The 26,983-nt window shown below is 37.0% G+C and overlaps 1 protein-coding gene across 9 annotated transcripts in view; it reads right to left on the reverse strand.

Annotated features, from left to right (window-relative positions):
- LOC127788345 (putative disease resistance protein RGA1) overlaps window positions 1–26,983 on the reverse strand; it is a 104,624-nt gene that overhangs the window by 32,097 nt on the left and 45,544 nt on the right. Inside the window, exon 2 of one of the 9 annotated variants that reach the window (XM_052316505.1) lies at window positions 6,071–6,089. The exons of the other annotated variants lie outside the window; for them this stretch is intronic. The gene's annotated coding sequence lies outside the window, so the exon portion shown is untranslated. Of the gene's footprint in view, window positions 1–6,070; window positions 6,090–26,983 lie in introns of those variants that run through there. 9 annotated transcript variants of the gene reach the window in all.

Here is a 26,983-nt window from a genome sequence, read left to right on the forward strand (position 1 = left end):
CAATTGCGGTGCAGTCAAATGGAGTGATGGAGGGATTTTCAAGAAATATCCTAATGGGCCCTCTAGGAATCTATCCAATAGCTCATATCAGTTTAGAGCAATCCTCATCATCTCGAGGTCTTTGATCCCGCAATGAGTAGTAACCCGTGTTCTGGACGGTAATGCTCGGTGAGTATGAACATAAGTAAATTGCCTAATTTGTTGGCCAACCATTTGTAAGAAAAAGAAAAAAAACAATACAAGAATAACAATTGTCTTAGTCAAGATGACAAAGTGTGCAAGTAGGTGTATTCATTTATTTGTTGAAATAAGATACAAGACTGCCAGATATTAAAACTCAAGATCTTATTGAAGCATGTAATAGGCAAATTGAAATAAAAATAAAATAAACAAACAATATATTTTTTATTTACATATTAAAGTAGAACAGGACATATGAGTAAATTGAGATAGAATTAATATTAATTAACAAGATCTTATCAATTGTAAGAAAAAAAAAATAAAGAATAAAATTTACAAAAAAAATTATTTTTATTTATTTTTCGTTCTGGGCTTTGAGTCGAAGCCCGCATCCGGGCTTCGTTTGAGACAAAGCCCGGATGCAGGCTCGTCTCAAATGAAGCTTGCACCCGGGCTTCGTCTCAAACGAAGCCCGGGGGCTTCGTCGGAGAAGACGAAGCCCTCTGGCTTCGTCGTCTGCAACGAAGCAAGAGGGCTTCGTCTTCTCCGACGAAGCCTAGCAGTGCTTCATTACAGATGAAGCCCTCTTGCTTCGTTGCAAGACGAAGCCAACAGTGGCTTTCAAAATGCCATGGGCCGGCGATGATGGGGCTTTGCAAAGCCCCATCGTCGCCGCCCAACCCACCCAACCCAACTACAAACAAAGGAAAACGTTCAGACTTACCTCTTTCTTTGGGGTTACAGGGGCAATTGGCAATGGCGGCGGTGTAAGTCAGCTGTGGCGGCGACGGCCGCTGTTTGCGTCGGCGGTGGTGTGGAATCGGCGATCGGGTAAGCTTCTATCGGGCTTGCTATTGGAGAGAGACAATCGGGTTTGGTTTTGGGTGGGTGGTGGGTTCCACTAGGTAGTGGGTTTCATTCAAATGGTCGGAGTTATTTTGGTCTTTTGTGTTTTAATTTTTCATTTTGAATATTTATATAAAGTGTTAGATTTAAATATTAGGTGGTGGGGTCAGAATTGAGAAAGTGGCTATAGAATGCAAATCATTTGTTTGTATAGGACTGAAATGTTTTTTCACAAAAAATGGTAAAAACTAATTTATTATTTGTAAGGTGGTTAGTTTGTGCAATTTCCACTTGTTTATATATAAATATATATATATATATATGACGAATTGGGTGCTTCAAGGTTGATGCCTAATTTAGTTCTTGAGCATATTTATGCATTTTTAAGTAATAATATGTAAGAGAACGTGGGTTTATTTTTTTTTTAGATTAAATAATTAGATCACGATAAATTAAAATTTATATTAATAAAATATGAATTCAATTTTTTTACTTTATATAGTGAGACAAAATCTTCATTTATGATTTATTTTTTCTATCAAAATTAATAACTTGAACGAACTAATACCACTGTATCCTACTTTAATCCAGTCACATTGATCCCCACCCCTCTTCCATTGGGTTGTGTCATTAATGTGATCAAGGTGTGATGTGCATGGAAACTTATTACATTATCAAATCATCGCTATAAAAGATTATAAAAAAATTTTATGCAAAGAAATTTTTTTGACATTTTAAAGCCTTTAATAGATAATTACAAATAATTTTTTAAAAATATTTTTAACTCTGAGTAATTTAAGAAACAATGCCCAAATATGATTTGAATGAAAATAAATTTTATAAGATCAAATTAGATAAGTGTGATTGCAAACTTTAAATACTAGAAATAAAAACTTGACTTGTAAAATGAAATGTAGAATAAAATAATACAGTACACATAAATTTTATAATAGTTCGACTCAACCAGGCTATTTCACTCCATTTCTTTCTCACTAAAAATTTTAACAATCTACTATACCTTTTTACAAAATCAGCTAAAAACTTAATTTTTGACAGGTATAACCATAATTTTTACTTTTCAATATATCAAGAATAATCGTATTATGCTCTATTATTAATATTTTAATCATCGTATCTAATTTTTTTAACTTTAAGTTATTTATTTGCAAGAATTGAGGAGTCTTTGACGGGACGTTAAGGAGTCCATAAATTCCAAGTTTGAAGTCAGGTATGTTGTTTTTGTGTCCCACTCACTTTTAATAATTTATGCAAAATAATTATACAATATAATTAAAAGATAATAATTCATGAGTTAGCTTAAGCATGGTTGGAAAGTCAAATTTTGTGAGCTATGTGTGCATTGAAAAGTCTTAGTGGGTTCAATTTAATGAGTGTGGAGAATGTGAAAAAGTCAAGTGTACAGAGAAGTTGAAAAGTCAAAATAGCAAGTGAGGAGAATTGAAGAGAAGTTCTTTAGCAATTAATTATAAATTAAATTTAAACAATAATACAATATACATCAATATTTACTTGATTATAAAAAATAATAATACTCGATTAATTTTTACATTAACTCGAGTGGATTCAAATTATAATCGATTAAATTTAAATTATTGCTTGATTACAAAATATTTGTAATCGATTACAATTAAACAATAGAAACTTAAAATAAATATTCGATTACAACTAAGATTTTAATCGATTAAATTTTAATATTTACTCAATTACAAATTTATACAATTGATTATACAAATGGTCCAGCGGCTTTGACAAATTACTAGAATACAAGTACTTGATTGTAATTTAGATTTACTCTAGTATATTAAGATACTCGATTATAAATTTGATCTATCAGAAACTTGCAATAAATACTCGATTATAAAAGAATATTTACACAAGTATAGACTTATACTCACTCGAATATATTATAACTTATAATCGATTATATGAAATATAGAATTGACTTACTCGAATACAATAGGATTTATACTCGATTAAAATGATGAGATAAAAAACTCAATTACCTAGGTCAATAATTTCCTCGAGTAATATGAAATTTTTACTCGATTAATATTTTGATATACTCAATTGATTTTATGCCTTACTTGATTAAAACTCTATCAGCAATTATCTTTAATATATTATTTTGAATATTGCTATCAAAATAATTTTCTCATCAACATCTAATATATAACTTAATATAAACATTAAGACCAAATATTTAATACACAAATGTTGTTAGTAAAAATTGGTTAAAACTAACTTTTCAATCATATTTACATAGTTACATAGAAAGCTTTAATGGACCAAGATAATGAGATATTCTCATATCATGGAATTTCGCTATATTCTTAAAGAATAATAAGTTGAATACAATGAATGTTACTCAACTAAAAATATTCATTTCTAGATCAAGAAAAAATTATTCTTCTTAACACAACATATTTCAAAGACATATAAATACCCAAATAAATATTCATTCACACTATCAAATATATATACATAAAGCACACATAAATCAAGTAATTTATTTGCTACTGAACTAAGATAGAACATATAAATTTTTTTAAATTGTAAATACGTTGAACACAATATATGTTACTCAATTAGAAGATTTTATTTTTTAAATTCAAATAAAAATTATTCTACTTAGCACATTTATCAAATCATAGCATATAACACAAAAATACATCAAACATAGTAACATGATTTTTGATTCATGTCTACCTAATCAAAAGCATACATTAGTCGAATAACTTACATGTTATTCATCTAAAACAGAACATACATTTTATTTATTCTATGAGCTCTAAAACATCCTATTTAGCAATATTGGATACTTAAAGAGATACTTGAATGATTTTGCTTTACAAGCAACAAACATCCAAATAACAAGTTCTTCAAGTATTCTTTCCTAAAATTTTCAAAACATTGAGAACTTTGGCTGCATTTTCTTTACTTTTCAATTTTCAGTTTTAAGTTTTAAATTTATTTTCAGTTTTCTATTTTAGTAGTCTGTTTTTAGAAAATTAGAAATGCGTTCTCTTTGTTATTTTGAAAAACTATTTTTCAAAATAGAAAATTAAAAACGCGTTTTCTTTGAAATTTTAAAAATAATTTTTTAATAATATTTTATTCAATAAATTAGAAATATTTAATATTAATATTTTATTAAAAAAATATATACAATTTAAAGTTAATGAACTTTGTAATATTTTTTTCCATTATAATAATAAAATATAAATAAATAAATATGTTTTGAGTTTAGAGTTTGTTTTGGATGAAAACACTCAAAATAATTTTTTATTGTTTTGAGTTTTATTTATAAATTTTTTTTTGTTTTCAAAAATACATTTTTTAAAAACAGTAAAGAGAACGCGTTTTCATTATTTTAGAAAATCGAAAACTAAAAATGACTTGAAAACAGTAAAGAGAACGCAGCTTTAGTAATTTGATACTCAGCATCACATAGACAAATTAGGCTCTATGGATCAAGAGTCAAAAACCAATACTTGGAGTGTATGATCATTTACTTAAGAACTTGATGTTTCCCAATAAACATCAAGAATACATATATGAAATAGGTTGCTCTTAAGTTTAGAGTAAAGGTGCCTTATTCTTTATATACTTGGAATGTCATGAATTTAACATGGCACTCATGCACTATCTTTAGAATGACCTTAAAGATAAATATAATACTAGATAGAGACTGCTAGACAAAGCATAGATTTAACATATCCTAAATATCAAAATAACTTTAACACAAATAAAAACATGTTAACACATATTAATGGATAAACATATCAAGATTCCTTAAACTTATTCTCAAATCATTCTTAACATAGAACATATCTTACATTAAAGTTTTGTATAAAATAATCATCATCAAAACATTCAAGAATAAACTCAACATTGTCTCCCTTTTTGATGATGACAAAACTTTAAAGATTAAGAGAACATTTACTACAAATGTTCCATTATTCCTTCTCTCCCTTTTTGTCATTAACAAAAAAGATAAGAAATTTGATACCATAAAACATATGATATCAATAGAAAGAGTATAACATTTTTTCCCTTTTTTGAAATTTAGACAAACAGCAAAACAAGTTTACCACATTTAAGCCTTTGGATATGTCATCATAACATTAATTAAACAAGACATTGTCAAGGTACATTCAAGAAAATTATTACTCACATATGCAAATCAAATCGTACCAAAACATAAATCAAACTTACAAATATTTGTACTGAAATATACCAAATACTAAAGTACTTTTAAACACTAGAATTCTGATCCCATGTCACTCGAGTAATAAGCTCAAGTTATTTTATAAATAATTACTCTATCTTAGTATTTTGAGTACTATTACTCATTTCTCAACTAACATTCCATAGCTAGCATTTTCTATGAGAATGTATTCGATTAACTCTACAAGTCACTCAAATGATCTTAAAGACTAGCTATAACTACTGCACTATATTTAGAATTTCTTGAGAAATTATATAGATGAACTTGAAAATCATATTTTAAAACTTCAATACATGTCCTAGTATCACATAATCAAGGCAAGAGAATAATATCAAAAACATTTAAGGATGCAATTTTGCATCCTTATGCACTCATTACAAAATATCAATATACAAATAATGATCATACTACTCTTTCAAAATGACAAATTCTAATACACAACTGTCACGGCCCGCCTCCTGGAGTACCCACTAGCATAGGCAATCCATGAGAAGGTCGCTAAGAAATGGAAACAAAGCATCCTAATAGTACTTTCATGACATTATACTAACATTTATGTAGAGAACTTGACATTCATACAACACAATCAAGTAACATGTTTGGTCTGGGCTTAACAACCCATATAATACAAAAAAAAAATAAAAAATGGTGGCATGAAACAAAATTACATCAAGACAATTGTTCTCCCATTCCTTGCCAAAAAGAAAACAAGACACTCCCCAGGATCCTCCATTTGAGGTGACTCTGTACACACTATGCATCTCCCACCATCAGGCATGACTAAACTCACTGCCCACTACCGCTTTCCCTTTATCTAGATTAACACAGAATAAACAAAGTGAGCCATAAGATCCAATAAGTATAATTTATGAAAAAGTAAGGCAGTAGGAAACAATGAGACATAAATAGACATACAACCAATTTATTTTAACATGTGTGATTACATCATGCATTTCTGACTCAACGATACATGCATCCCATATATATATATCATATCAACATATGTAAGCACCCCTGTCCAGATATCCCCAACCACTCGGACTACCCAAACGTGAGCACTTATGGAAGGAGAAAGAATGGAACACGAGACGAGAACCACCCTAGCATGCATACACAAAAATAAGAACAGCGGAAGCGAAGCTAAACACATGCATGCACTACGGGTACCCCGCTAGCACAGCGGTCACATGATAAAGAAATAAACACAGACTCTTGTGCCAACATACACGAGACTCGAGGAAAGACCTGGCACAGTACAAAATAATAGAGTAAATCCTACTCAAACATCAGAGTTGACAGGGATTGACGGGATTGCCTGTACACCATTCCGACTTTGCCGCTAAAAGCTGACTCCCTTGCCATGGCCTACGCTGCCATTACTTGGAATGATGGAAAAACAAAGTGAGTCCAGAGACTCAGCAAGCGTAAGGAAATAAAGGCTGAAGGCTGTATAGATCCAATAAACTCTTCCCAGAATAAACCCCAGATACACACAAGCCATGAGACGCTACAACACAATAACATAACATAATAAAAGCACATACCGGTCCTTGGGGCTCACACAAGACACACGGCACCCAAGTCCTATACCAACCTGCCATTGCCCTGAAAGGCAATATGAATCTTCAACAAACTTGCGCGCGCCATCCCGGGTCGGTACTTCCGTCACCCGTTCATGTCGGTACTCCCGACACCGGAGCCATAGGCTCCCTTGGAACGGTACTCCCATCCGAGAACTAATAACTACCAGTAGCCATGCAATGCACATAGAAATGCAATGGCGTAGTGAGCATCAACGTGATACACTAGCGCCCATACATCCAGGCATCAGGCCATGCTCCGCCCACATAATAAACCACACGCGATGCATATGCCCGTGCTGGATGCAACCTAACCAAGTTAGAATGTTCGTGTCCAAGCATACTCAATAAATGAATATCCCAACATGCAACTCATACCCATGTGCATATCAAATCATGATCAGTAATACAATGTATATAATCATGCAGTAAATCGCATACCGGCAGAGCTAGTCAGCAGTGCCTGGCACCGGTTAACGGCCAGTGACTAGGAGCGTCCACTCGACGGTCCACATTAGGGCCGTACAATAGTCTACCCCCAACGTCACCAACAACCGACCCTTGCCCCACTGCTCGATAGCTTTAACCGAATCATAAATAAATCCGAGAAAAACAATAAATAAACCCGCATGTCTAGGAACCTAGTCCCCAGGCTGGTTCAGCATCATTCCCAAAAGGAGTGGGGGCGGTACAAACCCCCCTAAGCTCACAACAAATAAAATTCTAAAAGCCTTGGATTTAATTTAAATTAAAACAAATGAACAATAATTCAACAAATAAGGCTAGGCGCCGAATTAACGTAAGGGAGATGATAAAATACGAGAAATCACGGGGTCTTTTGCGGGAATTGAAGAACACGAGGGGAGGGTTAAGAACTTGCCTTTACACGGCTGTTTCTTGCTTTTCTTACATTCCCGCTGCGAAGTAAAATGTGTAATAGCGATTAATAAAACTGTGGCTCGCCTCAATTAAATCTAAATCGTGTAATATAAATAATTTAGCCATCTAAAATCCCACATAGGCACACCGTAAATAAAACCCCAACGAGTCTTATATTTATTTTAAATTAAATCACGCCAATAAAATCCTCATTTTATATATATAATTAATACGCGATACCGAAATGAATTAAGGGAAGGCGAGGGGTTCATAAAATGGAAAGAAATTGTAAGGGTAGATGAGAGCTTGCCTGTATCTAGTCGTTTACAACATTTTTACGCTTAAATGCCACCAAAATAATACACGCTAAAAAATAGAATAACTCCCAAAATTAACAAAATAGGACCCAAAATAAAATTCTAACCGTACAGAATGTTTAATACTAACTTCTCTACTTACCTGGCTAATTAAATCGCATTTAAACCTTGATTAATCTTGAAATTTCTCCAAAAATTGGCCCCAGCGCGCTGTTCTTCTTCTCCATTTTTCCTCCTCCATTTGCTGCTCGAACTCTTTGATTTTGCTGCCAAAATCGTGGCTTAAAAACTACAAAAGAAAGCACCAGAGACTGCCGCGTGGCAACCCAGCGCAAGCCACCACCTTTAGGCCCAAAACGACGCCATTTTGGGCGCCCATGGTTTGGCAAAATTGAGCAAAATCCTCCCCCAGTGCGCATGGCTGAGCCTCGATCCCACAACCTCCAGCATCCATGCTCGCGCAGGCACCACCAAGCTGGCAGCCTCTTTCATTCAATATACACGCTGCCTTAGTTTTATAATAAACCCTAGCCACTTCCTCAAATCACATTTTAACCCCTAACAGTTTCCATTAATTACACATGCACCTAAACTTCTTTTTCCCTTTATTACATTTACACCTCAAATTTTTAGAAAATCTACTAAATTAATTTATTCTACTATTTTCATAAATACTCCCAATTAAATTAAATAATTACCTAAATTTCCTATTTCCTCAAAATTACATAAATAAACATTTTTCTTAATTCTCCAAATACCCAAATAAATTAATATTTTCTTAATTTCTCATATATTCAATAATGTCCTCAAACACCGAATTAATAATCATTATTTATTTCTCAATTTCTGGGATATTACAATTCTCCCTTCCTTAATAGAATTTCGTTCTCGAAATTCGCACTCAATCCATCTCCTCAAGGCACGCTCGCAAGTCTCATGATATTGCTCAACATCTCCTCCAGAACATTCCATATCATCATTTTCCAGCTGATTCTTAACAAGATACACAGCATTTTCTTGGCAGTACTTTCTCCCACAATTTGTCTCGAATGCTCGAGGTCCTGTCAATAAATATGGGTAGTCGTTTAATCAAGACTATCAAGAAATAAACGTTCCTCACTCAATACATCTCGAGATCTAAAATGTCACCAGATCTCCCCTCCTAAAGGAATCGGCACATCCAATTGTGACTTATTCGATGACCACCAACCCTCAGTCTTGTCATGTTGCTGATCTTAACTCCAAATAGCTAATTAACCATACCTCATCTTGATCGCTAAATACTAACCCCGACTTTCTCAAAGGCTCTATAAGTTAGCTAAAACACGATTTTTAAAACCGGTGTTATCTGCTCTGAAGCCTGCTCAACTAAAAGAAACTCACAGTACCAGTAGTTATTCTAGTCCACAAGGCATCTCATAGGTCTTCCCAATAATGAAGAGGAACTGATATGGGTTAAACATGCTTTGGGCTGGCATAACAAGCCATCTTTTGTTTCTGCTGATGTACCACTTGACCAGCACCCAGAGGAGTCTCATCTCCTCACTCGGTCAATAACCGACCCTAGGGCATGTGGTCCGCAATTAGTACCGAGCGTACTCATAGCAACCACTACCCTTACAACAGAACCCAACAGCTACTTAGACATACAACCAACTTCGGTCTTGGCCATACACCCGGGTATCTCCCGCAACAACAATCTTAGAGAGGTTTTCTTATTTCTAATTCACTTTACTCCACGGATGCTCCACGACAGCCTAAAACATCTACTACCACCTTTGCCTTATTCTATTTATTACAAAATCTCATAGCCTTAATCCTTTGTCACGCCAACCGCGACGTCGCTTGTACTCCGTTCCACCTGTGAGACCTAAACACCTATACCCTATCTAGGTAGTAATGCCAAATCTCTAAATAGCATAACTGTTGAAAGCTCCAAGTCCTCAAGTCCGTAATAATCCCTCAGTAAATTCCCATCATAGATCTCTCATGGGATAAGCTCGACCCCAAACTTATCATAAATACATTTACACCAGACACACATCTCGATACCTACAGATCTACCATTGACTATCAAACTTCTATAGCACATTCCCACATAGTGGGACCTTTCCGTACCACTCTTGGCATAATCCAATCATGGACCTCCAACTCACATTCTATCACGACCTCATCTCTCATGAATTGACACAAACTTTTTGTAGGGCATCGGCAACGCTTGGCGAGACTAAGGAAGCTCCAGACTTATATTTCTGTCATCGGTCCCGACCAATCCATAAATACTATGAAGGTGTCGGTCAGCCCAAATGGCATGGCCACTAACTTATAGAGGTCGTACGAGTACCACAAGCAATCATTAGAAAACACCCCAGAGTTAGCCTGATAAATCACCTACTCAGGATGAAGAACATTTATACCTCCAGGCTACCCGAATCAAGTGTAGGGTCAATCCTTTACTAAGGTAACCTCCTTGGTAAATCTCAAGAAAATCCAGAATATCCCTCGCTCACTCTCAACCAGGAAAGGAATCCAGCCATACACACCCTTATCATGAGCATCGTATGCCCTAAATGCAGCTTTAAAAGTTCCCTTAATCATTTCCCTTAGACGAGATACATGTTATCTCTACTCCGCATCACTAATAGACAATGGTTAGGGACCCAACAAATCCACCATGAATCATGTATCCGGTCCACTCGATCTTAGAGAAAACAATCCGCAACCAAATGTCCATCACAGGTCAAACCTAAGGATCTCAAGGCTCATAAATTCATTAAATACATCTCATTACATGATACCTTCAAACATTGTACCTAGTGTTTCTCACACAATTCCCATCTTTGCAAAACTCATAATTTACAACCATACATTACTTTACAACCCCCTAATAATCTTACTAACTAGAACTCCCCTCATCACCCCTGGCAACCGAGATAGCTTCATTTGCCAAATGAGCTAAGTCCTCATTGCTAACTACGTTAGAGCTGGGTTCAACAAGTTCCTCTAGTGGCTATAACGGTACTCTCACGGTGGTTTGGACTGACTGGGTGTCTAGTAGTGCTCCAATCTTGGGCACGTCCTGTACTGGCTCCTGGCAAGACTCCCAAATGGCAACTTATTATCTCACAGCCCTGGCAAAAACATCATAATGGGAATGAAGGCTCGCATCATTCATGTGCTCACCGGCGAACATGACTTGTCTCTCTGACAATCCCAAAAAGATCTCGTGAATCGACTCTTAAAACAACTCATCAAACCAATACATATAACTCACTAGGTATTCCTCTTCATCTTGCCCACCTCCCTATCCAGAAGCGAACTCTTGTTCCAACCAACACCATAAACAATCCAATGCTAGGAGATCATCTGGATTGGGTAAGGGTACACCAGAATCTGGGCCTCCGGGTTCCATCAGGAATACTCAAAATCTGCATGCAGCACAGAATAGCAGACAAAGATATTGAGGCTAAACCAACCTCTTACCCAAACACCTAGGGTCAGGTACAAGTCCTAAATAAATCTCATTCATACCACCTCACGGTCTCATCCTAACATGCACTTATCATCCTTGCACTAATATAAATTAGGACACAGTCTCTCACACGAATCAGCAAAACTCAACTTGATGTAGCCTGACCCTATTTGATTCACTTAGACCTTTCTAACTTTACCCGACAACCTTGGTGTACAGGAACTCGTCCCTCAAAACTGACTCAAACTACGCTCTGATACCAACAATGTAAGCACCCCCGTCTGGATATCCCCAACCACTCGGACTACCCAAACGTGAGCACTTACAGAAGGAGAAAGAATGGAACACGAGACAAAAACCACCTTGGCATGCATACACAAAAATAAGAACAGCGGAAGCGAAGCTAAACTCATGCATGAACTACAGGTACCCCGCTAGCACAGCGGTCACATGATAAAGAAATAAACACAGACTCTTGTGCCGACATAACATAAGATAACATAAGATAATAAAAACACATACCAGTCCTTGGGGCCCACACACGACACACGGCACCCAAGTCTCATACCAACCTGTCGTTGCCCTAAAAGGCAACATGAATCTCCAACAAACCTGTGCGCGCTATCCCGGATCGGTACTCCCGTCACCCGTCCATGTCGGTACTCCCGACACCCAAGCCATAGGCTCCCTCGGAATGATACTCCCGTCCGAGAACTAATAACAACCAGTAGCCATGCAATGCACATAGAAATGCAATGGTGTAGTGAACATCAACGTGATACATTAGCGCCCATACATCCAGCATCAAGCCATGCTCCGCCCACATAATAAACCACACGCAATGCATATGCCCGTGCTGGATGCAACCTAACCAAGTTAGAATGTTCGTGTCCAAGCATACTCAATAAATGAATATCCCAACATGCAACTCGTACCCATGTGCATATCAAATCATGATCAGGAATACAATGTATATAATCATGCAGTAAATCACATACCGGCAGAGCTAGTCAGCAGTGCCCGGCACCGGTCAACGGCCAGTGACTAGGAGCGTCCACCCGACGGTCCACATCAGGGTCGTACAATAGTCTACCCCAACGTCACCAACAACCGACCCCTGCCCCACTGCTCGATAGCTCTAACCGAACCATAAATAAATCTGAGAAAAACAGTAAATAAACCTGCACGTCTAGGAACCCAGTCCCCAGGCTGGTTCAGCATCATTCTCAAAAGGAGTGGGGGCGGTACAAACCCCCGTAGGCTCACAACGAAGAAAATTCTAGAAGTCTCGAATTTAATTTAAATTAAAACAAATGAACAATAATTCAACAAATAAGGTTAGGCGCCGAATTAACGTAAGGGAGATGATAAAATACGAGAAATCATAGGGTCTTTTGCGGGAATTGAAGAACACGAGGGGAGGGTTAGGAACTTGCTTTTACACGGCTGTTTCTTGCTTTTCTTGCATTCCCGCTGCGAAGTAAAACGTGTTGTAGCGATTAATAAAACTGTGGCTCGCCTTAATTAAATCTAAACCGTGTAATATAAATAATTTAGACATCTAAAATCCTACATAGGTACACCGTAAATAAAACCCCAACGAGTCTTATATTTATTTTAAATTAAATCACGCAAATAAAAATCTCATTTTATATATATAATTAATACGCGATACTGAAACGAATTAAGGGAATGCGAGGGATTCATAAAATGGAAAGAAATTATAAGGGTAGATGAGAGCTTGCCTGTATCTAGTCATTTATAACATTTTTACGCTTAAATGCCACCAAAATAATACACGCTGAAAAATAGAATAACTCCCAAAATTAACAAAATATGACCCAAAATAAAATTCTAACCGTACAGAATGTTTAATACTAACTTCTCTACTTACCTGGCTAATTTAATCGCATTTAAACCTTGATTAATCTTGAAATTTCTCCAAAAAATTGGCCCTAGCGCGCTGTTCTTCTTCTCCATTTTTCCTCCTCCATTTGCTGCTCGAACTCTCTGATTTTGCTGCCAAAATCGTGGCTTAAAAACCACAAAAGAAAGCACCAAAGACTGCTGCGTGGCAGCCCAGCGCAAGCCACCGCCTTTAAGCCCAAAACGACGCCGTTTTGGGTGCCCATGGTTTGGCAAAATTGAGCAAAATCCTCCCCCAATGCGCATGGCTGAGCCTTGACCCCGCGACCTCCAGCATCCATTCTCGCGCGCACACCCCCAAGCTCGCAGCCTTCTTCATTCAGTATACACGCTGCCTTAGTTTTATAATGAACCCTAGCCACTTCCTCAAATCACATTTTAACCCCTAACAGTTTCCATTAATTACACATGCACCTAAACTTCTTTTTCCCTTTATTACATTTACACCCCAAATTTTCATAAAATCTACTAAATTAATTTATTCCACTATTTTCATAAATACTCCCAATTAAATTAATTAATTACCTAAATTTCCTATTTCCTTAAAATTACATAAATAAACATTTTTCTTAATTCTCCAAATACCCAAATAAATTAATATTTCCTTATTTTCTCATATATTCAATAATGTCCTCAAACACCAAATTAATAATCATTATTTTTTTCTCAATTTTCGGGATATTACAACATATGTCATACGCTACTAGGTAAAATATATGCACCATCATCTCGTGGATCACTTTCCACCCTCGTCCTAACCATATTTCAGGCGAGTCTAAATAGCTACAATGGGACTCTAACCCACAGTCTTATGCATCACAATGACAGATGCTGGGAAACTCTAACCCACAGTCTTACACGTCGTGGGGTACAGATGCAGTGGGACTCTAACCCATAGTCTTACACTTTCCCCTTTATAGGATATCCTTTTATTTTTTCTCTATGCGAAATAATAGGTACGCTAATGTACATATAAGTATATCATGCATGTGAAACATGTATGTGAACAGCTTATGCCTCATCTAAAATTGAGCCCCACTTGATCATCTTCATCACTACTCTTACAATTGTGAACTCTTTGTGGGCACATACTTGATAATTCATTCTCTTTGTATGGTATGTCACTTTAAAATAGGACTTTTGTAATTCATTTTACAACCAAAATATGCCAAATTAAATATCAAATCAAAGCTCTCGATGTCTAGTTTACAAACAAAAAGCGGATCTTAATTCTGATATTGGAACAGAAAGTTATGGCTAAAAGGGTATAATGTGCGCAGTGTAGTCCACCGCGAGAGTCGACTTTTGAAGGAGAGTTGACTTTTGACATATTGGAAGTTGAATTTTGAAGGAGAGTTGACTTTTTACATATTGGAAGTCGACTTTTGTAGGAGAGTCGAGTTTTGACATATTGGAAGTCGACTTTTGCAAGTAGAAACAAAACAAAATCGGCATAACGAAACCCTAACCCAATTTTTCAATTTCCAACTCATTTAAACTCGATTTTGGCTCAAAACTAGTGTCAATCCTTAGGAAATATGGGGTAGATCAATAACCCAATGAAACCACAAGTTTAGACACTCAAAATCGTATAACAAATAAAAGATTTACATACAACCAGATTTTTGCATAAAAACCAACCCAACCAAGATACCCCCAATTTTTAGATTTCAACTTGGTGAAATTCATTTACAAGGCTTCCAAAAATACCCACAAAACTCATTCCTACCATTCCCATGAAAAAAAGGGGAATTAAATACATAATGTGAAAGGGAAGAGAACTTGCCTTAAATTGTAGAAACTCGATTGAAGCTGAAATTGCTGCCTCCAAACTGATATTTGGTCCTTACTAAAGTTTACAAACCAAGCTAGAGGAAGAAGAAACAAGTAGAAAAGAAGATCTTGAGGTGGCCGAGAAGAATAAGGAAAAAGAAGGAAAGAAGAAAGAATGAAAAGGTAGGAAATGAGAGAAGGAGAAGAAGGATGAAGTGCACGAGCAACCCCCTTCCCCCCTCTAATTCTCTTTGATTTTTTCTCATTTTAGCCCTTGCTAAATATGCCAATTCCTATCATATCCCCTTTCAATTTAATTCTTTTTTTTTAAAATAGACATCCATGCATATACACATTTCTTTTTTTTCCCTTGCTTTTATTTTTCCTTTCTTTCCTTTTCTTTTTCCATCCACATCATTTATTTATCATTTCATCTCTCTTCCCTTTTTTTTCCAATTTAATTATTTTATTGCCACAATATAATACACGCTAAAATAATACCGAAAAATAATTTAGACCCACTAACAGGTCATTACAACAACGGACTTAAATCTAAGTATTCTTGTCATTCACAAGTTGCTATCAAACAAATTCCAAGAGAATTCAATCATTTTCACATACTTCACATTCATCATATAGACCATCATGTAAGTATTAAGGAAACTTGACCAACGTATATATAGTGGTAAAGTATTTGGAGTTTTATATGGAGTATCGGGGTTTGAATTGCGACTTGAAAGGCAGAATTATTACTGAAAGGCAACATTTAGTTAAAAGGCAATGATAAGATTGAAAGGCAAGTCTGGCATGGATTACATGTAATATCTAATTCTAAGTGTGTATAGATTGTGTTCGCATTCTAATTTACTTGGGGGGTAAGGTCACCCACTCCTTGGGAATTAGTTGGACGAAGGTCGAACACACCAATAAATAAATAAAAAGATATTAAAGAAACTTACATTTGTAATGACCCTAAATTTTGTTTAGGTGTTTTTAATATTTAATTTTAGCTCAAGGGCATTTTAGATGTGGGTCTAAGTATTTTAATATTTAATAAAATTTCTTTGAGGGCGTAGAAATAATTTTAGGTCGGACAATTTTATTTTATAGCTCATATGGTCGGAAGATAAGTGTGTGAGTTAAATTTTTTTTTTTTAATTTAGAAATAATGTAGTGGGCTACAATTAATTAGTTAGCGAGGTCACGTGTTTGACCAGGGTGGGAAATTAAGCCTAGTGGGCTTGATATATATATATATATATGGAGTACATGGGGCTTGGGCTTAGGCCCATGGTGATAAATAATTTGAAAATAATGAAATTGGTGGTGTAATAAAAATAAAATAATAATAATAATAATAATAAACAAAATAAAATAAAGAAAAAAAATAAGAAAATAAATTAAGTTAGCATTTGTTAATAAAGCCACTAGATATTTTTGTCTATTATATGAGAAGAGGAGCATGTTGGTAAAATTTCATAATTGGCGTGCAATTTCCACAACCTTTCTGTGTGCAGAGATTTTCTAAATTTAGTGCATATCGCTACTCCTTTTCTTCACTGTTTCATTTCTTTCCTCACTCCCCAGTGCCTTCTTATGCTTCATCTTCCTCCTTCTTGTGATACTCTTTGCATATCTCTCTCTCTCTGCCGTTGAAGCCCAGTAAGGAGAAGACTCATCCAACCTCAGGCAAGTTTCTTCTACCTATCCATTCACGTTCTGTAATTTTTGTATATTTCAGCTCTTTTGGGGCTATTGTTCATTGCCTCCGTAAATGTATACACACATATGTATATATCCATACCCCAGCCTCTTAAGTAACTTCTTCTCTTTCTTCCTCTTGTTATAGCATCATTTACTTCTTATTTTCTAGAATGGCTACCCTTGTTTCAGTAGATAGCCGTATAAACATATGCCCTCATGCGAATCACCACTTATATATATATATAAATACATGCTCACAGCCATCCCCTGTTCCAGTTGAGCAAACCCATTTATATACACACACACGCATATATATATGTATATATATATTGTATATGTGACCAGAGAGGCTGTTGCTGGGAGGCTCTTAATCGCTGTCATTTTTTAGGAAGCCTCCCCTGTTTTTATCAGATTTTTCCTCACTGTGTGATCAAATGGCCTTTGTGTATATATATATATATTCATATATACATGTTGCGGGTAGCCATTGTTTGAGCTTCGCATATATATAAATTCACCCCATCCATGTGACTCTCGCTCCATTTGAATAACCCATATATATGTGAATTTGCACATAGCAGTGAATCACCCACTTACACAAATATATATATGTATGCACGCCCCCTGTTTTTGTCCCAACCAATCCATCATTTACATATTCATATGTAGATATATATATGCGCGGCAGTGTAGTCTCTCTCTCTCCCTCCTTATTTCATTTAATCCTCACCCACTTATATGTATTCATATGCACGCACGTTAAAACACCACTGTGGACATAAGCACCCAAATAATATATACATATATATGTTTAATATCATGTTCAATACTCACTGAAGGTGTAAGACACTTAAATAATATATATATATATATGTATATGTATGGTTGCAACTCTCTGTAAGTTTAAAAAAACAAACATAAGATACTTAAATAATATATATGTATACATATGTCTAATACTCTTTGTTAGTTTAAGAGAACCCAAATAATATATATATATATATATACACATATTTAAGACCCACGCACCCAACGTATATTGCCATGAGCATTATTTAATTATCTATTAAATAATTTTTAAATATGCCCAAATTTATAAGAATTCATATTAAAAATTTCCTTGCATTTTTAATAGTTATTGGAATATGGCCAATAAATTAAATGTTACTATGTGTAAAGATTAATAGACCTTATGTACCTGATGTGGTTCTTTTTGTTGCATGGGAACTCTAATCATAAATTTGAGACTTTTGTTGAGGTATACTTGTCATCAATACGTGGTATTAAACCATGGGGATACTTATTTATGCATTTGAGAGCATGGCATCAAGGTTGGTAACCTTGCGTGATTTCAAAAATGGCATGTCAAAATATGATATATATATATATATATACTATTGTTGTTAAATTTTGCGCACCTATTATTTTGCGCGGAGGAAAGGGTACCCTAGAGCACTTGGCAAGGGACGAGGTGGCCATAGCCCGACAGGTTGGCTCCATATTGAATGTGAGTTTTTATCCTCTTGATGCACTTTGGCATATGTTGTTTAATGGCTTACGAGCCTATGAGATTGGATTCTGATAATTAATGTTATATGTACATTTGCATAATAATATATGGTGACATGATATATTTAAACTGAAATTGATAAGGTCATAAATTATGAATCTTGTATGAAATTGTCGAGTTCTTGATTACTCTTTTTGGTGTCACCCTATTCTTGATTCTTGTTTGCTATTGACTGCACTCTCACCCTGCAATTAAAACACAATAAAAAAAACAAATCATAATAAAACTTTTATATTTTTTTTTATTTTAGTGAGAGGTTTATACTCGCCAGTGTACGAGTGCAGTTGTAGTCCAAATTTATATTTATATTTTCTGGATGAATCCAGGTCGTCCACTGAGAGATTTATTTATGGCAAAAGAAAAAGAATGTCACACACACGCACACGCATTTGGACAAATTGACAACAAGATTTTTTATGGTTTTGTTTTTAGACAACAGATACTAGAAAATAAAGTAAGGCAAAAATTAAAATAAACATTAAACGTAAAAATATGAATTTGGATAGTGCTTGAGTTAAGACAATTTCAGTACCAACCCGTTGATTCCCAAATTTTAGCATAAAAGATTAGCAACATTAATTTAATTTCAGATATGAGGGTTTGTTATTAAATGCAATTAGAGATGATGATAGTTCTAGGTTAAGCAATCCCCATACATGATATGCGGGATTCTAATTTAAGCAACCACCATAAATCCAATTGCAATTAATACACAAAACAACTAAATTAATCATCCGGATTTGGGTATGATAGCGTTTCCAGTTCTAGTAACTCTCATACATGGCATGAAAGCTCTAAGTTAGACTTACGCTCCAATCCAAACCTAGTGATTTTTTAATAATTAATACACACTCATACTGAAATTTAAATTAATGTTACTTATTTAAAGCGCAGCTTTCTTTGGGAATCATTGGCGTTGGACACTGTCATTGCCTTAACCCAAGATTAGATTTAGCTACTCATTTTTATTTGAAAGTTAATTGACATAAATTTAAATGACGTAATTTAAATAACAGAATTTAAATGACAAGAAATTTAAAGGCATAAACTAACCGGCCATTTAGGCGGTGAATAATTAAATGACAAGAATTAAAATTGCAGAAATTTAAAAGCACAAATTAACCGGCCATTTAGGCGGTGAATAATTAAATGACAAGAATTAAAATTGCAGAAATTTAAAGGCACAAATTAACCGGCCATTTAGGCGGTGAATAATAAAGTAATAATAAATGACATAAGAATTTAAAAGAAGAAAGAAAAAAGTAAGATTATAAGAGAAAGTACTAAAGAAAATGAGAAAGAACAAGAACAATTCTCAAAGAGAGAATTATAAGGAAACAACTAAACTTTTATTCAAGAATAATAATCACACTTACAAATGCAATCAAGTGAGCTATTTATAGGCCACAAGATGCAATACAAACCACACAATTTCAATTATTCAATTAGACATAATTATATCTAATGGGCACTCACACACTTAAAGTTAAATGGATTTTAGCTATAATACACACCTAATATTAAATGGATTTTAGCTAAAATACATACCTAATAAAGCACTCATAAAGTTAAATGGATTTTAGCTATAATATCCACCTAATAGTTAAATGGATTTTAGCTAAAAAACACACCTAATAAAGCTCTCACATAAAAAATAAAAATAGATTTCTATAAATTGGTTTTTAATCTTCATTAGGATTAAAAATAATCCTTGGGCCTTCTCCAAATAATATTTTCCATGGATTGCTCAAATTGGGCCTTAATTCTTCATGGGCTTGAATTCTTCATGGACTTTAATTTTTCATGGGTTTGATTTCTTCATGGACTTGATTTCTCCATGGCTTTGATTTCTTCATGGGCTTGATTTCTTCATGCCTAAAAAAAAATAAAAAAAATTTAATGTTATTAATAAATTATATATTATATATATGTATTACACATGGCACATATATATATTAGATTATATTATATATATATTACATACATGCATATAATGATATATATGTATTATATATAATTTTATATATTATTATTATTTACTTTAGAATTTCATTTCATTCATCTTTCAATTTAAACTTACATATAACCATAAAATATATATTAATATCTAATTTAAACCATATTTAATATCGAAAGAAGGGTATAATTATAACAAAATTTTTACAAAATTAACCACTAATCAGCTATTCATTGCTTCTCGAACTTGCTGAGCCTTATGGCTCACTTGATCTTCCTTGCCATTCCAGGTAAAGGGAAGGCCATTTTTTGGGGCGAGTCCAGTGGGTCTAAAGCCCAGGGACAGTGGTGTACGGAGACGCGTCCTAACTTGAAGATCCTGATTGGTGTTTAGGTGAGGCTTGAGATAAAATGATTTTTATTTTGTTAGTTAACAATAGAGCCTCTTATTTGTTTGTATGGCCTTCCAGCCCAAACTCATGAGATATTAGGAATGTAACTCAACCTTAATTTAGTTTTCGTTGCTAGTAATGAAATGAGATGTCTATTTATTTATGGTTTGTTCTATATCATCTCTGTGATGACCTCTTTTCAAATATCCTATGCTAGCAAGAATATTCGAGAATGGGCCCCTACAATTTTGGTATCAGAGCCAGGTTAGGAAATGAGCGAAGTCTCCGTACACCTAGGTTTGGGTAGAGTTAGAATTGTGTCTAATGGTCTAGTAAGCCTAAGTTAAAATGGAATACTAAAAGGTCGTTTGGCATGCAGGAAATGAGTGGACGATGAGGAAGATCGCCGACCCGTGCCCGAGGCAACCGGGCCATCCCTACTCCAGTTCCTAGACCCATTCCTAAGCCTGCACCTGTTCCTACCCCTACACCTCCACCTGTACCGGCCACTCCAGCGGAGTCAGTGGCAGACTTGTGCCAAGAGGTTGGTGAGCTAAGGGGCACCATGGCTGCCATGTTGAGGCACTTTGAGAATTTTATGGCGCAACAGGGAAGGCAGGAGCAAGTACCACCTGGAGTAAGGAATGAACCAGGCCTGAATGAGAACATTAATGGTCAGACTTCAAACCCAGTGCCACAGAAGGTGGAGCCCTATGAAGTGGATGGCAATACCGGGAGCTAGTGGGTACAAAATTTCATGGCACTGAGACCTTCAGAGTTCCGTGGAGGGACCGATGCCTTGCCAGCAGAGTAGTGGATGATGGCACTGGAGAAGCACCTCAGGACGATAGGGTGCAGTGACACCCAAAAGGTACAGTTGGCTACATATCTATTTCGAGGAGGAGCCGAGAGGTGGTGGGAGACAGTTCGACAGAGGTTTGTGGGCAGGAAGCCGTCATGGGTGGAGTTCAGAGAGCTTTTCAATGCCAACTACTTCCCAGCTTGGGTCCGAGATCAGAAGACATATGAGTTATTGAGCTGACACAGGGCAATAGGACGGTGGCGCAGTATGAAGAGGAGTTCATCTCTCTGGCACAATTCGCTCCTGAGTTGGTATGTACCGAGGAAAAGAAAGCAGCCAAGTTCCAAAGAGGTCTGCGAGTGGACATCAGATTTCACCTAGCTGGTGCACAGATCACGGATTATGCTACACTGGTGCAGAGGGCACATATCATAGAGAAGGAGAGGACTGAGCTAAGGGAAGTTCAGGCAGCAGCTAGGGGATCAGGTTCAGCTCGGGGGCAAGGCAATGACAGGAAAAGGAAGGGAGCACCGGGGTTTTCTGGTAATGTAACTGACATTCCTCCCTACACCACTTGTGGGAAGCGATATCGAGGTGTATGTAAGGCGTGCTATGGTTGCGGGCAGTTGGGGCACATGAAGAATGATTGTCCATAAGGGAAAGGTATAACGGGCAACAAGGAGGTGACTTGCTACCGGTGTGGAAGAAAGGGGCATACGTCTAACGTTTGCAGACAACAACCACAACAAGGAGGACAGAGGTATGGGAACCAAGGCAACAAGATGGGACAAAGGCAATCACTGCCGAGACTTTAGGGGACAGCACCGCCACCAGGACAGGGCACCATAGACATTGGTCGACCCCACACCTAGGGACGAGCATTCGCTTTGACGTCAGCAGAGGCAAAGAAGGGAAAGGATACTGTGCAAGGTATTCTCTCCCTATATGACATTGATGTGCGTGTTTTGTTTGACACGGGGTCTACACATTCATTTGTTGCACCTAGGATTGTGTGCCATATTCCATTCTCTAGTACATTGCTGCCTTATTACTTGGTCGTGTCTACATCGAGAAGAGTCGAGTTAGTGGGGAGTGAAATCTATAAAGATTGTAAGATTATGGTGCATGATAAAGAGTTACCCGGGGATTTGATAATCCTAGACATACATGATTTTGATCTTATTTTGGGCATGGACTGGTTATCCCGACATTATGCCAAAGTGGATTGTAGATGTAAGGTTATCCACTTTGAGTCACCCCAGCAGCCAGTCATATCGTATCGAGGCATTAAACCGATGAGTTCCACACCTATGATATCAGCGATGAAGGCTGAAAAATTGATGCGGCATGGATGTGAAGCATATTTGGCTTTTGTGACCACGGGTAAAGAGAACAATACAGAACTATCATACATTCCAGTAGTCCGTGAGTTTCCTGATATATTCCCTGATGAGTTGCCAGGGTTGCCGCCACTGAGGGAGGTAAAGTTTCCCATAGAGTTGATGCCAGGAACCCAACCAGTTTCCAAGGCACCTTATAGAATGGCCCCGAATGAATTGAAATAATTGAAAGTACAACTTGAGGAGTTGATTGAGAAGGGATTCGTTCACCCTAGCGTTTCACCTTGGGGCGCTCCGGTCTTGTTTGTGAGGAAGAAAGATGAATCCATAAGGTTATGCATAGACTATCGCCAGTTGAACCAGGTAACGTTGAAGAACAAGTACCCTCTTCCCTGAGTTGATGATTTGTTGGATCAGCTACGTGGAGCCTCAGTCTTTTCTAAGATTGATTTGAAGTCGGGGTATCACCAAGTAAGGGTCAGAGAAGGAGACATTCAGAAGACTGCATTTCGTACTAGGTACGACCACTACGAATTTGTGGTCATGCCATTTGGGCTGACGAATGCTCCGGCCGTCTTTATGGATTTGATTAATAGGGTTTTCAGGGAGTACTTGGATCGTTTTGTCATTGTGTTCATCGATGATATTCTCATTTACTCACCGAGCTTGGAAAAGCATGAGAATCATCTCAGGTTAGCCTTGCAGAGACTTAGGGAAAAGCAATTATATGCCAAGTTCAGTAAATGTGACTTCTGGCAACGACAGGTGGGATTCTTAGGGCATGTGGTATCCGGTGAGGGTATTTCAGTGGACCTTCAGAAAGTGAAGGCAATGATGGATTGGCCAAGACCAATCTCAGTGACGGGCATCAGAAGTTTCTTGGGACTGGCTGGTTATTACAGGAGATTTATTGAGGGTTTCTCCCGACTGTCCCTGCCTATGACAAAGTTGACTCGGAAGGGAGTCAAGTACGAGTGGAACGAGGCATGTGATCGTTGCTTTGAGGAATTGAAGAAGAGATTGACAACAGCGCCAGTGTTGGCTATTCCCAGGAGTGGGGAAAAGTTTACCATCTTTAGTAATGCGTCGCACTCCGGCCTTGAGTGTGTGTTGATGCAAGATGGGCGAGTAAATGCATATGCCTCGAGACAGTTTAAGAAGCATAAGATGAATTACCCCACACACGATTTGGAATTGGCAGCCGTGATATTTGCACTCAAGATTTGGAGGCATCACCTCTACGGAGAGAAGGTAGAGATTTATAATGACCACAAAAGCCTAAAGTACCTTTTCTCACAAAAGGAGTTGAACATGAGACAACGTAGATGGATGGAACTACTGAAAGACTATAATTGTGAGATTTTATACCATCCGGGGAAGGCCAATGTAGTGGCAGATGCCTTGAGTTGCCAGGGAGCTCACATAGCAACTATGATGGTCCAAGAGTGGATGCTTTTGAGGCAGATGGGGGAGATGTCTATCTTCGGACCCGAGAAGAGACTTACAGTGTATTGTTTGTACCTGAGGGTACATCCGGATTTGATGGAGCAGATTAGGGTACAACAGTCTTGTGATGTGAAGCTGGCCTAGATTTTGGCAGATGTGGGAAAGTTTTCCCCAATGGGCTTCAGTCAGAGAGGCGATGGGATGTTACTATTTCATGATCGGGTCTGTGTGCCTGATGATGCTGGGATCAAGAAGGAAATTCTGGCAGAGGCACATAAGTCTCGTTATACCATTCACCCTGGCACGGCGAAGATGTATCAATGGTTACGGTGGCAGTTTTGGTGGGATGGACTAAAGAGAGATGTGGCCAAATATGTGTCCCAGTGTGCAGTATGTCAACAGGTTAAGGCAGAACATCAGAAGCCGACAGGCCTTCTACAGCCGTTACCCATTCCAGAGTCGAAATGGGACAACATATCTATGGACTTTGTGTCAGGGCTACCGAGGACGACAAAGGGGTATGATGTTATATGGGTGATAGTAGACCGTTTAACTAAATCAGCCCATTTTCTGCCGATTAAGAAGACTTATCCTTTGAGCCGTCTGGCTAAGATGTACATCGGGGAGATAGTGAGATTGCATGGGGTCCCATCTAGTATTATGTCAGATCGGGATCCTCATTTTACCTCGCACTTTTGGGGGGCGTTACAAGATGCCTTGGGGACGAAGTTGAGATTTAGTACCGCTTTCCACTCACAAACAGATGGGCAGACAAAGAGGACCATACGGACGTTAGAGGACATGTTGAGGGCATGTGTGCTAGACTTTCATGGCAGTTGGGATGACCACCTGCCACTGGTAGAATTCGCCTACAACAATAGTCATCATTCCAATATTGGTATGCCACCTTATGAGGCACTTTATGGCAGGCCATGTAGATCGCCCATTTGTTGGGAGGAGGTTGGAGATAGAGCCTTGTTGGGGCCTGAGATTATGGAACAGACAACAGAGAAGATTCGCATCATCAGAGCAAGAATGAAGACCGCCCAGGATCAACAAAAGAGTTATGCGGACAAGAGACGGAGAGACTTGGAGTTTTCGACTGGGGACCATGTATGGCTAAGAGTGATGCCCATGAAGGGCGTACGTCAATTTGGGGTGTCGGGGAAGCTTAGCCCTTGCTATATTGGGCTGTTTGAGATTTTGGAACGAGTTGACACTTTGGCCTATAGGTTAGCCTTGCCACCACAGCTATCTAGCGTTCATAACATCTTCCATGTGTCCATGCTAAAGAAGTACGTGCCAGATCCTCAGCACATTATTGACTATCAAACTATAGAGGTCAGGGAAGATGTGGCATACGAGTAAATGCCTATCAGTATCTTGGAACGGAAAGAGAAAGTATTGCGAAATCGGTCGATTCCTTTTGTGAGGGTTCAGTGGCAGCGTCATTCTCCAGACGAGGCTACTTGGGAGCATAAGGATAAGATGAGACGTCTTTCTCCCCCAGCTATTCGCATGACCAGGTACGAATTTGGGGACCAAATTCTTTGAAGGGGGGAGAAATTGTAATGACTCTAAATTTGATTTAGGTGTTTTTAATATTTAATTTTAGCTCAAGGGCATTTTAGATGTAGGTCTAAGTACTTTAATATTTAATAAAATTTCTTTGAGGGAGTAGAAATAATTTTAGGTCGGACAATTTTATTTTATAGTTCATGTGATCGGAAAATAAGTGTGTGAGTTAAATTTTTTTATTGTAATTAGTTAGCGAGGTCACGTGTTTGACCAGGGTGGGAAATTAAGCCTAGTGGGCTTGATATATATATATATGGAGTACATGGGGCTTGGGCTTAGGCCCATGGTGATAAATAATTCGAAAATAATGAAATTGGTGGTGTAATAAAAATAAAATAATAATAATAATAATAAACAAAATAAAATAAAGAAAAAAAATAAGAAAATAAATTAAGTTAGCATTTGTCAATAAAGCCCCTAGATATTTTTGTCTATTATATGAGAAGAGGGGCATATTGGTAAAATTTCATAATTGGCGTGCAATTTGCACAGCCTTTCTGTGTGCAGAGATTTTCTAAATTTAGTGCATATCGCTACTCCTTTTCTTCATTGTTTCATTTCTTTCCTCACTCCCCAGTGCCTTCTTATGCTTCTTCTTCCTCCTTCTTGTGATACTCTTTGCATATCTCTCTCTCTCTCTCTGCCGTTGAAGCCCAGTAAGGAGAAGACTCATCCAACCTCAGGCAAGTTTCTGTTGAAGACTGATTCAATATTTGCTGAGTTGGTATTTATTTATTTATTTTCCATGTTTTCTGTTTAGTTGAAGTAGGTGGTTTCGTATTTTTCTATTTTTTAGTTCAATTAAAATGCAGTTGTAGTTGTGCCACAATATCCGGTCTTCACGTATTGTAATGCCTATTTACAGGCAATTTGGGTTGCTGAAATTATTGAGCAGATTTCTCCAGATTAACTGGTTTTGTGCCCACCACCTATTTGATTAAATATCTCTAAGAGAAGTTCCTTCTTCTGAGCT

This window comes from Diospyros lotus, chromosome 13 (genome assembly GCF_014633365.1).
Source record: "Diospyros lotus cultivar Yz01 chromosome 13, ASM1463336v1, whole genome shotgun sequence".
Classification (NCBI taxonomy): Eukaryota; Viridiplantae; Streptophyta; class Magnoliopsida; order Ericales; family Ebenaceae; genus Diospyros; species Diospyros lotus.